Here is a 17,983-nt window from a genome sequence, read left to right as displayed (position 1 = left end):
ATCGTCACACACACACCTGGGTGTGGTGAAATTTGTCCTCTGCATTTAACCCATCCCCGTGTGATTTTAATCCATCCCCTGGGGGAGAGGGGAGCAGTGAGCAGCAGCGGTGCCGCGCTCGGGAATCAGTTGGTGATCTAACCCCCCAATTCCAACCCTTAATGCTGAGTGCCAAGCAGGGAGGCAATGGGTCCCATTTTTATAGTCTTTGGTATGACCCGGCCGGGGTTTGAACCCACAACCTTCCAGCCTCAGGGCGGACACTCTACCACTAGGCCACTGAGCTTGTAGATGGGTCTTGCTCAAGAACACCAATAGGGAAAACGCAGACAGGTTATGCTGTAGTGGAAAACCCAGATACAGTAATAGAAGCAGCAACTCTTCCTTCGCATTTCTCAGCCCAAGCGGCTGAAATCATTGCACTGACCAGAGCATGTACTCTAGCAGATGGACAAGATCTAACTGTATACACAGACAGCCAGTATGCATTTTCAACTGTTTTTTACTTTGCAAAACAATGGGAAAGGCGTGGAATGATAACTTCAACAGGAAAGCAAATAACACATGCACAACCTCTAATCCAACTCCTCCAGGCAGTAATGTTGCCCACAAAGCTTGCAATTTGTAAATGTGAGGCACACACACGGAGGAAAGACTTGGTATCACTAGGCAATGCCTTAGCAGATAAAATAGCAAAGGAAGCTGCTATAGGCAAATACGGAACCTCAGACCTATTTCTGAGATTGCCGTCAGAAAAGGAGGAACTAATAAATACACAGATCTTGCATGATATGCAACATTCAGCCCCTAAACAAGAACAGAAAATGTGGATTGCTAAAGGTGCACAACTGACAGACAAAGACATATACATTGTAAATAATAAGCCTGTTCTCCCTAAATCCCTTTTTAGAGCAGCTGCAATTTCGACACACGGAAGTACTCATGTGTCGACAGGGGGGATGCAGGAGCTAATATCACAACACTTCACAACGTATGGTTTCAATTTGTACTCAAAACTTTTTTGTAGAGCGTGTGAAGTCTGTATAAAAAATAATCCACAAGGGAATGTAAGACCAAAGAGGGGAAAATTCCCAGAACCAAATTATCCGTTCCAAATGTTGCATATGGACTTCATAGAACTAAACAGGTGTGGATTCTACAAATACTGTTTAGTCCTAGTAGATGCCTTTTCAAGGTGGACAGAAATAATCCAAGCAAAGAATGCAGATGCTATAACAGTAGCAAAGGCTATCTGCAAGACCATCATTCCCAGTTATGGTATCCCAGAGACCATTTACAGTGACAACGGACCACATTTTGTAAATTCAGTCCTTCACAAAATGGCTGAACATTTGCAGATTACATTAAAAAATCATTGTTCCTATCATCTATCGAGTGCTGGCCTTATTGAACGGACAAATGGAACAATTAAAAATAGATTAACCAAATGCATGGCAGAAACAGGAAGGCCATGGCCCGAATGTCTAGATTTGGTAAAACTCTACATGAGGATTACGCCCTGCAGCAAGGGTTTAACCCCTTATGAGATCATTCATGGCAGAGCATACAGGCTCCCTCTTTTCTCACATGATTTAGACAAAGCGGCGGAAGAGCTAACTCTAGCTGACTACATGATCAAAACCATGCAAATGAAAGAAGTCTCAAATGCAAATTTACTGCCCTCCACTCCTTTATCTTCACAGGATGACTCAGCGAAACCAGGTGACTGGGTCTTCATCAAAGTAATCAAAAGAAAAACGTGGTCTTCACCCCGGTGGGAGGGACCATTCCAAGTCCTACTCGCCACACCCACAGCTGTCAAGATTGCAGAAAGACCCAGCTGGATACATCTCAGCCACTGTAAGCTGCAGAGAGTGCTTGGCCCCTAGGCCCCGGTCAGGGCGAAGTCTGGCTACAAAGGAGGTGTCAATTATAGTTTGGCATCAGTCTCAAACCGGTGAAGAACTAAGAACCCTGACCATTTAGCTCCCTGGGGGTTCAGGTGGCTCTGTGGAACTGAACGGGAAATGGCACTCAGAGGAGTGCTTGTCTGTGCTGTGGCTGTAGCATGCTTGCCAATGACATGGAGTGTCCAGGATCCTCAAGGGGAAAGTGGAACTTCCGCTCGAATCAAGAGAATGACGACCGAACTGTTGACAAAGTATATAAAGATAAACCCAGATATACCCCATGCAGACAACATGAACATGTGGTACCAGTATGTATCCATGTTGGCCGAAACATACAATCAAACTAAATGTTATGTATGTTCCATAATGCCACGATCAAGTCAAAAACCTGTCCTACATGCCCGACCCATGCCAGAGAAAGATGCATGGTGTTTCGCAATACTAAGGGCTTTTGGGTTTAACCCCCTCAAAGGACTCAGACGGTCGGGAACTACTGAGGCACAACTAGCCGCCTATCCCTGTTACAACATCTCAACGCCATTCACAATAGTGTCAAAAAGTTCTGTCGTCACACCCGCACCAGTGACTCTCGAAGTGAGTGAAACCGTCTCACATCCCCTGTGCTTCAGACGAAGACGTGTTGATGGAATAAAGGTGGGAGAAACAAAACGCTGCATCACCACCTCACTTCTGGAACCTACCGACGAGACCTCGATGAATACCACAGAAGCAATCAAACAAGTCCTAGCAGGAGGCGAAAATCCCCACTCTATCATCGAAGGGGGATGGTGGCTCTGTGGTCGCCGAGGCTACGCGGTCCTTCCAGGACGATGGGATGGCACATGTGCCCCCGTATATGTGTCAGATCACACTGTGTTCCTCAGTCTGACACATCTTCAGGAACATCATCAGCGAAAGACACGTGCAGCTGTTGCTCCCACCTTCCGACCCTACGACAGTGTCTGGGGCTCAGACGTACCAGATGAATACAAGCTTTGGAGCACAGGACAAAAGGTGGCACTCACACTCTTCCCACAGGCGGGTGTGGCTAAGACTATTCTCCGAATAGAGACTATGGACTACAGGTTGAAGACCTTTGCCAATTTTACTCTAGAGGCCCTTACAGGTTACCAGTCGGAACTGCAAGCCCTGAGACTAATGGCACTACAGTCCCGAATGGTTTTGGACCTCCTGACTGCCGAGAAAGGAGGTGTGTGTGAAATAGTTGGTACCTCCTGTTGTACCTACATCCCAGGAGAAAATGACACCCACATCGAGTATGCTCTACAAGGACTTCGGAACCTCCGTAGGGCTATGTCCCAGGACGAAACTCCAGCCAAGGATGGCCATCCCTTTTTGTTTTATGGCGATTGGAGGCAACTTCTCTTGAAAGTCGCAGTTCTTTTAGTTGCCATACTGTTATTTCTCTGTATTTTTACATCATGCATCATTCCTTGTATTCGTCACATGATGACTAAGATGTTGACATCAGCGTTTGCTGTCCAGAATATCATGTTGGTCCAGCGTGAACAATATGAGTGGGACTACCTTGCGTAAATCGCCTACCTATTTGGTTTTCTTTTTGATGGTCCCGAACAAAATACATTCCATTATGACGAACATGGCCAAAGCCGAATGGAGAGCTGTAGTTCTGATAAACTCCGGAACGTAAACTTTCATACTTTTTGATGTTACTATACTATATCGTGTAGGCATATACTCATTTACACATATGTAGTTATTAGTTGATGTTTTGTTTTCCCATGAATTCCAATGTTAAACAGGGGGGAATGTTGGGAAAAATACACTTTTTTATCATTGGATTCTACGTATCTACTTATGTGTGCAAGATGTTCCGCAACATGTGATAGTTTGGCCTCGTGATAATGACTTGGGAGCAGATGGCTGGTTAAGGAGCTCATGTGTGGAGTCACGAGCCGCGCTATACAATGAGCCCATAGTTAGCTATCCATGTACGTATCATGAGGTTGTCATGGGATGACTGAAGCAGACAAACGTCTTATTTAAGTAGAAGTCATGAGAACTCCAACAGAGGTATCCATCCCATGAGCACTAAGACTACGTCTTTTGTCTAGCTAAAGTCATGGGACGACCATACCGTTTCTGTCCTAATAGTATCGCTGTTGCGCGGTGGTCATGAGATGTAATTGTGGAATGTCCTTCCCGTCTAAAGAAGCTATGCATTCATGTACATGTACACTTGCCCCTTTGTTTGTTCCTCAATAAAAGGCAGGACCAAACTGAAGGAAGGGCACAGATCCCAACCACACTCGCTGTGTCTGGGATTGAGCCCATCTGCAGATGATCGCTCGCCAAAAAGAGATATCATGCCTCTGTGAGATTCTTTTCAGAAAAATGTTGTGAACCCAACAAGTACATATACAGCTTCTTCGGGATGACGGATGTGATGACTATGATGTGGTGCAAAACGTGGATTGGGTAGATGCTGTTTGACTCGGCATTATTTTACGGAAACTTGATGATTTGACCATCGAAAATGCCTTGCAAGTGATGGATACAATGATGTACCGTTTCTGTGTTTTTCTTTTTCTTTTTTTAATTGATAACAGTCTGGTCGCCTAAGGCAGAGGGACCGTGTAACTCTTTTCCTGCATTTAATCTGGCCGCAGGTTTTTAAGTTGCACATACTTTGGACTGGAGTATTGAGGGAAAAAACTCACTGGAAGTTATTGCTTTCATTGTATTTTCTTACTTATGTTTGATTGTTCGGGTTTGACATAATCATATGATAAAACAGGAGGGATATGTTAGGGTTTGCAGAATATCTTCATCGTATGATTATGTTGGAATGCAACCTGTAATAATTTAACTAGTTTGTCCTGTCTAGACAAAATTAGTTTACCAAAGTGCTGAGATCCTTTCAACTGATTGACTAGACGCAGAGGAAGCAATCAAAGTTACTTTGTTTACAGAAAGTCGTAAAAGGCCCCCTGCTATGCTTTGATCAGCAGGGGAGCGTCTCCACCCTATCCTGTGTGTTCCCACACCCCCACTTTCAACCCCACTCTGTTTCTCTCAATAAATAAGCACCTGACGAGGCCTGAGTCAGACTTTATTCGACCATCGCTGTAAGCACAGCGACGAGTGAACTCTCCGCCTGCATGTGTCTAAAACGACTAACTTGTCTCCAGTGTGGTTCTTGCAAGATAAGTTAGAGTGAGCACCACCCTAACAGCAACTTCAGACTTGCATGAACTCACTGACACTGTCACATCATACATCAGTTTTTGTGAGGATCTGTGTGTGCAGACTAAGACCTTCTGCACGTACAACAACGACAAACCTTGGTTTACACCGAACCTCAGGAGGCTGCGCAATGTCAAGGAGGAGGCCTACAGGAGCGGCGACCGCGACCTGTTCAGGCAGACCAGAAACACACTGAACCGAGAGGTCAGGAAAGCCAGGAGGTGTTACGGGGAGAACCTGAAGAGACACCTCTCCGCCAATCCTGATCCCTCAACAATGTGGAAAGGTCTGCAGAGCATCACGGGCTACAAGAAACTAACCCCCCGACCTGTGGAGAGCCCAAGGCTTGCTAAACAGCTAAACAAGTTCTACTGCAGGTTTGATCGGTCCTCCCACACAACGGGACATCCTGCAGCACAATCTACATACTCACCTCTCCCCACAACTGCTCTGTCCACACCTCTATCATCGCTGTCACCCACTCTCTCTCTTGCAGAGGCCGCGCTCGCACTCCAGGTCCGTGAGGAGGAAGTACGCCAGATGTTCCGGAGACAAAAGACCAGGAAGGCACCGGGCCCAGACGGTGTGTCACCTTCCTGCTTGAAAGTCTGTCCTGAGCAGCTGGCGCCCACCTTTGCACGGATCTTCAACTGTTCTCTGGAGCTGTGTGAGGTTCCCTCGTGCTTCAAGAGCTCCACCATCGTTCCAGTGGCCAAGAAGCCCGCCATCACTGGTTTGAATGACTATAGACCCGTCGCACTGACATCTGTGGTCATGAAATCTTTCGAGAGGTTAGTGCTGAACCACCTGAAGGAGGTCACGGGCCCCCTGCTTGACCTCCTTCAGTTTGCCTACCGGGCAAACAGGTCAGTAGATGATGCGGTCAACATGGGACTGCACTACATCCTGCACCACCTGGACACCCCAGGAACGTACGCCAGGATCCTGTTCGTGGACTTCAGCTCGGCGTTCAACACCATCGCTCCTGACATCCTCCAACAGAAGCTCATCCAGCTTGCGGTGCCTGCCTCCACCTGTCAGTGGATCTACAGCTTCCTGACCAACAGGAAACAGCGTGTGAGGCTGGGGGGCATCACATCTGACACCCGGACCACCAATACCGGAGCCCCTCGGGGGTGCGTCCTCTCCCCACTGCTCTTCTCTCTTTACACCAATGTTTTCTCCTCAGGTGACTCTCCTGTGAAGTATGCAGACGACACCACTCTCATCGGGCTGATCCAGGATGGTGATGAGACTGCGTACAGACAGGAGGTGGAGTGACTGGTCCACTGGTGCAGCCCAAACCACCTGGAGATGAACCCGCTCAAGACCGTGGAGATTACAGTGGATTTCAGGCGACTCCCTTCACCACTTTTACCCCTCACTATTCGCAGTAATACTATTCTCTCCACAGACACCTTCAAGTTCCTGGGAACCACAATCTCTCGGGACTTGAAATGGACCGGCCACATAGACGCTGTCCGGAAGAAGGCCCAGCAGAGGCTGTACTTCCTGAGACAGCTAGAGAAGTTCAACCTGCCGCGAGAGCTTCTGAAGACCTTCTACACTGCCATCATCCAGTCTGTCCTCTGCACCTCCATCACTGTCTGGTTTGGATCGGCCTCCAAACAAGACAAGCACAGACTGCAACGGACAATCAGGACTGCAGAAAAGATAATTGGAATCAACCTCCCATATATCCAAGACTTGTACCTGTCCAGGACCAGGAAACGTGCAAGGAACATCTTTACAGACCCTTCTCAGCCAGGTTGCAGTCTGTTTGAACTACTCCCCTCCGGACGGCGTTACAGAGCTCGGTACGCCAAAACCAGCAGACACAGAGAGATCTTATTCCCCCAGGCTGTTGCTATGATGAACTCACACCACTCTTAAGAGTCTCAGAGTCATTACTGTGCAATAACATCCGGTTCTCCACACCTTTTTTGAATTTGTCTACACTGTTTGTACTATGTGTCCTCTCTGCATCCATTGCAGCCTGGTCATCCTGGAAGAGGGACCTTCCCATCAGTGGTCTCTTCTCAAGGTTTCTCATTTCCTCTAGCTGGAGTTTTGAGTTTTTCATTGCCCTTTTAGGAGTTTAAGATCAGGGGATGTTTGAGAATATTTGCCATTTTTCACATGTCCTGTGTTGTTAGTCACCTAAATGTTGAACAGAGGGTGTGATTTACCGAAGTCAAATTCCTTGTTCGGCACGCTCAAACATGGCGAATAAAAACTCTTGAATCTTGAATATTTACGAAGGGGCAGGCTGTGTGAGGGAGGACACACACTGCACCGACATGAGAGAAGAGAGGGGGCTGATTAACGTGGGTTTCTATCAGCGTTGTCCCCTCTTGCCCCTGCGTAGAGCCGGCACTGTTTAATACAATTTATTCAGGGTTGGCGGGCCGGATTAAATGGTCCCATGGGCTGGATGTGGCCCGCGGGCCGTAGTTTGCCCACCCCTGTTCTAGCCTGTCAAGCGTATACGCTCACCACTAACCACTGTGTTGCCTGAAAATAAGGCAACAAACTCTGATAAAAAAAAATTTGAGCTGGGCAATTGAATTAAATATTGTAAGTTTAGTGGTGCTAAAAGTGCATCCTCAGCTCTTTTCCCTGGGAAAGCGTTCCAAGCGCCCCCCCTCGTCCCCCTCACTTTCCTCCTCCCTCCGTCCCTGCAACATTTCTCCAGGTAGCGTTCTCCAAAGTCTTGCTATTAATAAGCAACATATTTGATTAGCAATGTGCAGCAGTCTGCAAAGTCCCAAACAGCACACCATATGAGCAGCGTGCGGTCGGAGTTTGGCAGAATTATTTAAGGTGTGACGCCGCCCTGAGGGTCCCCAACATGCTTTTGGGGGTGCGGAGGTGTCGATGAGAGAATGTGGCTTTACAGTGGAACGGTTTGAAAGACAAACACACTTGTGCAGGAGTGAAGAAGTGCTTCCTGTTGCTTGCTTGTTTTGCAACCTCTGCATTGTTCAACACCTTTTCTGCTTAGGACACAAGCACCTTAAATGGTGACGTTGCTCAAAATGACTAGAATACCAGCAAATCATTTATTTATCTTTTAAATTATTATTATTATCTTTATTATTATATAACAAACATGAGGCGGATTGGTACGATGCGCTGGGCGATGTTGCAGGGAATGCTCCGGGGCATACCGTGCAGGGCCGGCCGTCCATCGTGCTCTCGTTGAACTTCTGTCCCACGGTGAAGGTGATGTGGGTTGTCCGGACCGTAGTGGAGGTCTTGATGGACAGAGTCTCGCCATCCTGCGTGATCTCCACGAAAGGCTTGGACGCGCCACGAGCGCGCAACTCTGACTTAAATTCTGCTAGCTTAATGCTAACGCAGTTCAGACTAACTACTAACAAATATCATCTGAATAAGAATTCATCCAACCAACCTTGTGACATCAACAACATTGTTACAACAACAAGCCATGTTTCAAAATATTCAACTGAAACTACTCAAAAACAAAGAAAATGAAACGTAACTACTAAAAAAATGTCAACCTCAAATATTCAAGTTCAATATTCAACGCAACATACCAAATCGACGGTTATGGCTACCCTTACTTTAACAGATGTCATTGTAATGTTTCAGCTGGTACAGAATGTACCCTTATTTTAACGCAGTGGTTCCCAAACTTTTGCAGGCTGGCGCCCCCTTTGGCTCCCCAGTGAATTCCTAGCGCCCCCCTCCTACCCCCCCCCCCCCGCATTTCATAAATAGGCCTACTTAAAGACAAAAATGACAACATTGAAGGTATGAAAAGCAAGTTTACCCTCTCATGTATTCATTTTCTTCCATTTATTCACAGAAAATGGTGGCGGACGTGATCTAAGGCAGTGGTCCCCAACCTTTTTTGTGCCACGGACCGGTTACATGTCAGAAATATTTTCGCGGACCGGCATTTATATAAATAAATAATACATTTATATAAATAAATAAATAATACATTTATAATATCATTACCATTACGTTGAATTAGTGGGAGCACTGAGTTTGTTTCTCAGAAACGAGCCGGTCCCATCTAGACGTAATCGGAGACAATGACACCCGAAGTGATTTAAGGTTTGTCTTTTATTGCAGGATGCTTGGTCTCCATGTGTTGAAGCAGTTTTGAATGCTTCACTGCCTGGTTAGTTAGCCTGTCGCCACATATTAGCTTTGCGGGCTCGACTGGGGAAACATGTCACGTGACCGGGATGAGCGTCTTGACCTGAATTAATTGATCGTCGATAAAAAAAAAATTCTGTGCGGCTTGGCGGCCCGGTACCAAGTGACCCACGGACCGGTACCGGGCCGCGGCCCGGTGGTTGGGGACCATTGCCCTAACCAGCTCAACACAACACAACACGGCGCGTTCTGGCGAGTCCCCAATTTCATGTTGACTTGAACTCAAGATGATGTTGACCGCCAGAATGCGGTTTTTATTATAAGATAAAATTCTGAACATTACAAGCTTGAAATTACAAACCTGAGCTTTTGCTTTTGTAGCTATGCTGTCGTATCTGACTGGGCCAGAGCGGCGTGCGTGTTGTGTACAAATCGACTGCCGCCCCCCTACCGCCCCCCTACCGCCCCTTTCTTCCTCACCGCCCCCCCAGAGCTTTCCACCGCCCCCAGGGGGGCGGTACCGCCCACTTTGGGAACCACTGTTTTAACGGATGTCATTGTAACGCTTAAGCTGTTGCACTAACTTCATGGCAAAGCACAAGAATGTAAAACACAACTTCATCGAACAATCATTAACTCAACACATAATCATAGCTAACCTATGCTTATGGGTACTCTTTATGTTAACAGATGTAAGGGATTTTATGACAGCAAAGCAAAATATCCTAAAACTATCCAAAAGTGAGTGAGTGAGTGAGTGAGTGAGTGAGTGAGTGAGTGAGTGAGTGAGTGAGTGAGTGAGTGAGTGAGTGAGTGAGTGAGTGAGTGAGTGAGTGAGTGAGTGAGTGAGTGAGTGTGTATTGCGGTGTGTATTTCAAAACAGGTCGTGTTACCCCAGTCAATAACTTCTACTAATCTAACGAAGGATTTACTATGTCACGTCAGTCTAAATTTGGAACTGCAACAGCGCCGAACTGCTTTTTAATAAGAGTTCATTTTGAGGAACTGACTTCCAACTAACCGTTTGTCAGGTCTCTCTCATGTTAAGCTTTGGGTGAAATTTGGAATTGCACTTGAGCCAATTTGCCTGGGCCAAATCCGATACACATTTGTGCACCACCATCTTACCTGACAAGCTAAACGCGCTGCACAAATGGGTGACGTCGGGCAGCACCCACGTGATCCCACGGGGATGCCGTTCCCAGGCTCCGCCGGCTGGCTGCTCACTTTCTGGGCCAGTTCTTCATCTCCACGAATCTCAGGCAGGCAGTATAGGTGTTGGCCAACTCCTCCTAGACCACATTGGTAGTATCGCATTTGCCACTTGCCTTGTACAGCCCATTAAGTTTGGACCGGTGACAGACGTTGTACCACCAAGCGCCCTTGAAGCTGTTGGCGCAATTGGCTCTCGACTTGTCTTGGTCGCGGTCTTTGGTGGTGAACTTCATCCCAGAATGGTAGGTGAGGCAATCGCCTGCAAAGCACACAAACTTGCTTTTGAGCACACGCAGGCGGCGCAGGCTCTTGAGCGTCCTACCTGCGTTTCCAGAGTAGCCGCTCACAAGCAGCGGGCAACCATCCTTGTCGGGGTCCAGCGAGTTCCGGCCCACCAAGAATTCGTCGTAGAGAGCGTAGTAATTTCTGCCGTCGAATATGGTGATGTCGATCCGCAACTGATAAGCGCCCAAGGCCGTCAGAGTGTGGATGTTCCGCAGGCTTGCAAACACACAATGGCGGCGTCACGTCACGTGCCCGTCAGACAAAGTGTCACCGACGCAAACCACAAAGGCTTGACAAGAAGGATGTCTTTGAGGTGTGTGCTTCAGACCGAGCCAGTGCTCTCCCGCGAGGTCACCAAATCCCTTTCGATACTCGTTCCAACCACGAAAGAAATCAACAGTGCCGTCCGTCCTTTCTCCTCTGGATCACCTGCAAACACACACACACCATCAGCGGAGCAAATGAGCATGACTGGCCAACTGGACATTCAGCATTGAAGAAAAGTGCCAACTTTATTGGTGAACGCATCACAAGGGGAACTTTGGGGTGTTTTTTTGGAGGAGGTAAAGCACTTACGGTCCACCCTCCCCTGCCCAGGCTCATGTTGCAGTAAGCCTCAAAGCTGTCGGACCCAATAAAGAAGGTATGGATTCCATCTTGGGACATTCCTGCCGCCATGACCTGACTGCAGTCTCTGGCCATGATAGCTGAAGCCCAAAAAATACTATACGTATATGTGAGAGCGCAAAATAGATGCCCGCTTTAAACAAACTCGACACGCTCGCTAGCTACGTAGCTACCTTGGAGTTCCCTGTTAAGTGTGGGCTGATCCACCACCTTCTGCTGCAGGCTGGACAAGGCCAAACTGAAGTTGTGTAACTCCGCGTTCTCTTGTGACAGCACCTGCGCACCAAGCGTTTGAAAGAACTGAAATGAGATCTCCAACTGGGACACTTTGTTTGCATCTTTCAACAATACTTTTGTTCTTATTAAAAGGAGATAGTAGTTTGTGTGTAAGAGGAGGAAGGGAAGTCCTGAAATGTCCACCTCACCTGAGGCATTCAAAGTCAAAGTCAGCTTTATTGTCAATCTCTTCACATGTCAAGACACACAAAGAAACCAAAATTACGTTTTCGCTATCCCACGGTGACGAGACACATTACACAATAGACATACAAGTAAACGACACAATATAAAAACAAGAAGGCACAAACAATAAATAATAAGAATGATGAATAAATAAACAGATAACACAATAAATAAGAGGAGGAAAACGGAGCCAGTGTGCATACAGCAGACAGTAAGCGCAGCGCAAAAGTACAGCACGCTACGCAGAAAGGGGAATCGAGTTCAGGATCCTAACAGCCTGGAGTATGAAGCTGTTGTTGAGTCTGGTGGTGCGGGAGCGCAGGCTCCTGTACTTCTTCCCAGAGGGCAGAAGCTCAAACAAAGAATGAGCGGGGTGACTATTGCTATTGTAGTCCGTCTCCAGGTCTTTCAGTGTCTGATTCAGAAGCCCTTTGTCGCTGCGAATCTCCTCCCAGACTTTGGCCAGCAGGCTCTGACTCGCGTTCTGACTTGCCTTCAGCTCTGCGAATGCGGTCTGACCTGCCTTCAGCTCTGCGAATACGGTCTGACTCTTCTCCAGGTCGCTGTGAATCTCCTCCCAGACTTTGGCTTGCAGGCTCTGACCCGCGTTCTGACTTGCCTTCAGCGGTCTGACTCTTCTCCAGGTCGCTGGAAATCGCGGTGTGACTTGCCTTCATTTCTGCGAATGCGGTCTGACCTGCCTTTAGCACTGCAAAGGCGGTCTGACTCTTCTCCAGCTCGCTGGAAATTGCGGTGTGACTTGCCTTCAGATTTGCGAATGCGGTCTGACCTGGCTTCAGCTCTCCGAATGCGGTCTGACTCTTCTCCAGGTCCTTGGAAATCGCGCGGTGTGACTTGCCTTCAGGTCTGCGAATGCGGTCTGACCTACCTTCAGCTCTGCGAAGGCGGTCTGACTCTTATCCAGGTCGCTGCGAATCTCCTCCCAGACTTTGGCTTTCAGGCTCTGACTTGCGTTCTGAATTGCCTTCAGCTCTGAGAATGCGGTCTGACTCTTTTCCAGCTCGCTGGAAATCGCGGTGTGACTTGCCTTCAGGTCTGCGAATGCGGTCTGACCTGCCTTCAGCTCTGCGAATGTGGTCTGACTCTTCTCCAGGTCCTTGGAAATCGCGGTGTGACTTGCCTTCAGGTCTGCGAATGCGGTCGGACCTGCCTTCAGCTCTGCGAATGCGGTCTGACTCTTCTCCAGGTCGCTGCGAATCTCCTCCCAGACTTTGGCTTGCATGCTCTGACTCGCGTTCTGACTTGCCTTCAGCTCTGCGAATGCGGTCTGACTCTTCTCCAGGTCGCTGGTAATCGCGGTCTGACTTGCCTTCAGGTCTGCGAATGTGGTCAGACTCTTCTCCAGGTCGCTGGAAATCACGGTGTGGCTTTCATTCAGCTGTGCTAATGCGGTCTGCAGCGCCGCCCAGTGGCAGGCTAAGTCGGTACAGTTGTGGTCCGGGACGATGTTGGGCAAAGCCGACGACGACACCAACGCGCCCAAATCTTGTTTCGTATTTCAGTGAAAAAAGATGTTCTGAGGCCTTGGAACACATAAAGCAGACATGTCCAAAGTCTGGCCCGCGGGCCAATTGCATCCCGTGGTCAAATTTCATCAGGCCCGCAGCCTCTCTCATAAAATCTATAATATGTGGCCCGCCACCACTGTTGACCAGCGCATAAAATACACACGTACAAAAGCTATGTTATATTTACTCAGAAGAGGGCAGCAGCACTCGGTCGAACTCTGGCTGCATGATCCCTGTGTGACCCTTTCCTGCCAAGTTCTGAAATGGCAACCGCGAGTAAAAAAAAGGAAAGTTGACCGTGAGAGCAGGCGCTTCCAGGACAAGTGGAAATTGGACTATTTTTTCACTGAAATACGAAACAACTGTGTCTGCCTAATTTGCCAAGAGACTGTCTGTTTTTAAGGACTACAACAGGGGTGTCCAAACTTTTTGCAAAGAGCACAACTACGGAGTCACTCACTTTGTCATTTTTCGTCAAATTTTACGTTGTGGTTGATGCGTCATTTGTAGGGGTGTAAATCCCGGTTTTTGTCATATTACGATATCATATCGATAAAAAGAAGCACGATACGATATTAAGCCTGCTGTGATTCATTCACGATACATCACGATATAGTGCTCTACGATCGATATATATATACTTTTTAAATAAAAAATATAGAACAATATCCTGATTTATAACAATTCATACGCAAAATCAACAAGGTACTGCAAACTCTTTATTTAGGAAATTACAAGAGTATTATAGTATACAAAGTGCTTATTTTAACACTGAACTTTGATGTCGTGTTTTTCCTTTAAATGTGCGGCGAGATTTGTGGTCCCTGAATATTTGATCACCGGATGGCAGGATTTACAAACTGCACGTGTCTTGTCCGTTGAGCCGTCTTTTCTTTGGAATCCAAAGTGCTTCCAAACGAATGACTCGAAGCCTAAAGGGGAGCAAATTTCCTCGTCTTTTTGGACACTAGCCATAGCACCAGCCCAGGAGCCGGGTACTAGTTGTCGACTCCCCTTTCAAGTGCCTGCTTTTTTTTATTGGACTCATCCGTGCCTTATTTATTTTAAACTAATTGGTGTTAGTCTTCACTTTTATGAAAGCTTTGCAGAAGTCAAAATGAAGTGTTGCATTCAAAGACAAGTTTACTTTAAATTGTTTAACATCTTAGCATGTTCATCTCAAATGTAAGACGGTCCTGATGGGATGACGATCTAGTTTGTGTGGGGAATTGACAACGGGGTACAAGATGGACGAAGTGCTCTCTCTAGCGGACATTGAGTAGATTGAGTACAACAGTGATTACGTCGTCATTAGTTAATTCAAAAAATCCTAAATCATCAAAACACAGTTGAGAAATTGAACCACACAATATTTGACATACGGTGAACCCCTGCACATTTGCAATCAACATTCTCAACTTTGCAAATTTCTTTGGAATCTACCTATCAGCTATTTGCTGAGAACTTTGGCTAGTTGCCGTTTTTGTGCTGTAAGGGAAACAGTTTTATTATCCACATTTGAGATGTCCTGTTATGTTGGCTGATTTTGAATGCATCTTGTGAACTGTCAAAAGTTTGCCATTACAATTTGTCTATATTATTGCTACCACGTTGTGGCATCTCTCCTCCATTATAATTTTATTTTTTATTTTTAAATTGCAGGGGGAGGAATTAGTCACAGACTTTCTCTATTCATTGCAAAGAAGAGTTTCTTTCCCCCTGCTCTAATAGCGGAAGTTCACTGTACATCTTCCATTCAAACTATCAATCTAAAAACAAATGTCTCATTGGAAGAGAAGTACTTTGCAAATCTCACACAACTTTCTTATGTATTCCTGAAATGAGTGACATTTCTTGTACTCTGCTGTTTTCAAATTAAATTGAAATTATGCATGACATTAAAACTGTCTGGGACATTTTGGAATTGAAAGTTGTCATGTGTGGGATGAGCTTCATCACTCATACGTTACAAAAAATTGTGATAAGTGAAATAAGGTGTAAGACGTCCTGATTGTCATTTACAAATTCCTGGTTTTCACATTGTTTTTAATTTGATGCTATATGTAGGCAGATGCTCTATAAAAGAAATGTCCACAGCTGCATGCAAGGGGCATATTGCACTTAGTCCGGCATTTTTGGGTTTTCCATGTATTTCCTCTCAGGTGCTCGGCTAAGAGTCTCGCTCCGGTGAATGTGTTTCTGCAGTTGACGCAGATGTAACTTTCGGCCTCGGCGTGCTGCACCCGGTGGCGCAGGAGGTGCAGACGGTGCTTGAAGGCCCGGCCGCACTGGCACCGGTGCGAGCGGCTGCCCCGGTGGAGGTAGCGATGGCTAACAGCAAGGTAGGGCTGCCGTAAGACGGTGCCGCACTATCGGCAGGTGCGCTGCGCTCTTGTGTTTGTTCGCTTTGTCAAGACCTGCCTTTGATTCTCCAACAAGGCCACGATGGTGGGTAGTGGAGCTGAGCATGCTAAGTCAGGGCGCTTTGTCCCCAACTCCACCGAACAAGAATACGTCTGGTCCGAAAGGGGCTGTTCATTCAAGACCTGCTCAGTCTTGAGGACAGGCTTGGGCTTAATCTCTGCGGCCACATTAGCCAAAAACCCATCTTCCTGCTCGGTCTTGATGACAGGCTTGGGCGTAATCTCTGCGGCCACATTAGCCAAAAACCCATCGTCCTACTCGGTCTTGATGACAGTCTTGGACGTAATCTTTGCAGCCACATTAGCCAAAAACCCATCGTCCTGCTCGGTCTTGATGACAGTCTCGGACGTAATCTTTGCGGCCACATTAGCCAAAAACCCATCGTCCTGCTCGGTCTTGATGACAGGCTTGGGAGTATTCTTTACGGCCGCATTAGCCGATAACCCATCGTCGTGCTCAGTCTTGATGACAGGATTGGGCGTAATCTTTGCGGCCGCATTAACCGACAACCCATCGTCCTGCTCGGTCTTGATGACAGGATTGGACGTAATTTTTGCGGCCGCATTGACCGAGAACTCATCGTCCTGCTCGGTCTTGATGACAGACTTGGGAATTAACTTTGTGGCCACATTAGCCGGCAACTTATTGTCAGTCAAGCCCGACGGTTTGTTGATGATGCACAACTTAGTGCTGAGCACTGACGTGTGAACTCGGATCACGTGGGCCAAAAATAACTTTTCATTGAGAAAGAACGACTTGCATATGGTGCACGTTTTGGGCATTGATTCGGGGCAGAAGGAAACCACCCTCAGGTAGGCTGGTGGTGATGGTGCGAGACCCACTTATTGAACACCTGACCGCAAACTTCACAGGAGTATAAGACGATGCGGTGCGCCTTGAGATCCTCCTGACTGGGAAAGAAAGTCTTGCAACAAGAGGACTGAAATAATCTCCCCGGGTAGCCAGTGCAGTAGCGCAGATGTAGCTTGATGGAACTGAAGGGGCCTCGGCCACAGTCTTTGCAGATGGCGTTCGTGTTAACAGGGAGGATAAGGTTGCCACGACGGGCAATATGTGCAAAACCAGCGGGATTCATCGTGCTTGAGTTTGATTCCTCATCTGATTCTGTGTCACTGAGATCAACTTGAGCCGTTTTGGCGTCAAACTCACTATCATCATCAGAAGAACCGTTTGTTGACTCATCCGTGCTCACGTCATCAGAGTCAAGCGGTCTTCCCAGTTCATAGTCCACGCTGTTTCCAGATGTCCCCGGGCTCGCAGCTCCACGTCCGACGCTAGGTCACTACTTTCGTCTGCTGAGCTCAAGCAGTGTTCCTCAAGCTTGTTAAACTCCCATACATTACTAAAACACTGAGAGCAATTCCAGCACAACGTCGGTGTGAAGAAAGCGCCGACATGCGTTGGAAGGTGGTGTTGCAGATGTGGCAAGTGGCTATGATGTTGTGTGGCTGGTGTGGTGGGACATCAATTTTGTGGAAACATTTACCGCATTTTACTTGTCACTGAGCGGAATGCCATTGCGGTTGTTCGACCTCACCACTTTTATCGCTGCTCAGGTCTTCAGACGAAAGCAACCCAGGAATAATCTGAAAGCAGAGCATTGCATTAAACGTTTTCCAACGGCCATGAGAGACTGTGTCGAGATTAATTAAAGAAAGATAAGTAAACGCAGTGGTTATGGCTCGTTTGATAACGAGTCTTAACATTGATGACAAGATTACAGCGAAAAGCACATCTCTTTGCCAGTAAATAGACGACGCCAAGCACAATTGCCTTGGTATTATTACAAAGAAACGACAATCATATGATTAAACGTCACATATATATAACATTATAAAAGAAAGACAATATCATTACGTCGCTTTATTTGAAGACAGCGATTAACGAATGGTGAGAAACTTTAAAGCGGAAGAATAACGCGGTCTACTTCAGTTCCCAGAATGCACCGTGTTGGTACAAAATCAGAAATGAACGACGCTTTTAAAGCGTGTAAAATTAAGCAAAACGAATTAAATAATTATAAGATGAAAGAGAATATATATAATGTGTCGTTCAATTGAAACACTGCCGTTAAATTGTTAATATGTGTCGGAACTATCGATGTTCTAATATGTTTCTTAACATCAACATTTATCAGACACACGCGCGTTT

General features: G+C 46.8%; 1 long non-coding RNA gene across 1 annotated transcript; it reads right to left on the bottom strand.

Annotated features, from left to right (window-relative positions):
* Positions 1-11,059: 11,059 nt before the first annotated feature.
* LOC133168073 (uncharacterized) lies at positions 11,060-17,914 on the bottom strand. The gene is made up of 5 exons (XR_009718149.1): positions 17,690-17,914; positions 17,319-17,418; positions 11,570-11,672; positions 11,346-11,476; positions 11,060-11,198 (listed from the first exon to the last, which is right to left on the bottom strand). It is a non-coding gene; the product is annotated as an uncharacterized LOC133168073 (long non-coding RNA).
* Between the last annotated feature and the right edge of the window lie 69 nt (positions 17,915-17,983).

This window comes from Syngnathus typhle, linkage group LG15 (assembly GCF_033458585.1).
Source record: "Syngnathus typhle isolate RoL2023-S1 ecotype Sweden linkage group LG15, RoL_Styp_1.0, whole genome shotgun sequence".
NCBI classification, from domain to species: domain Eukaryota; kingdom Metazoa; phylum Chordata; class Actinopteri; order Syngnathiformes; family Syngnathidae; genus Syngnathus; species Syngnathus typhle.
Note: the sequence above shows the minus strand (reverse complement) of the source record. Positions and strands in the feature narration are given on the sequence as shown.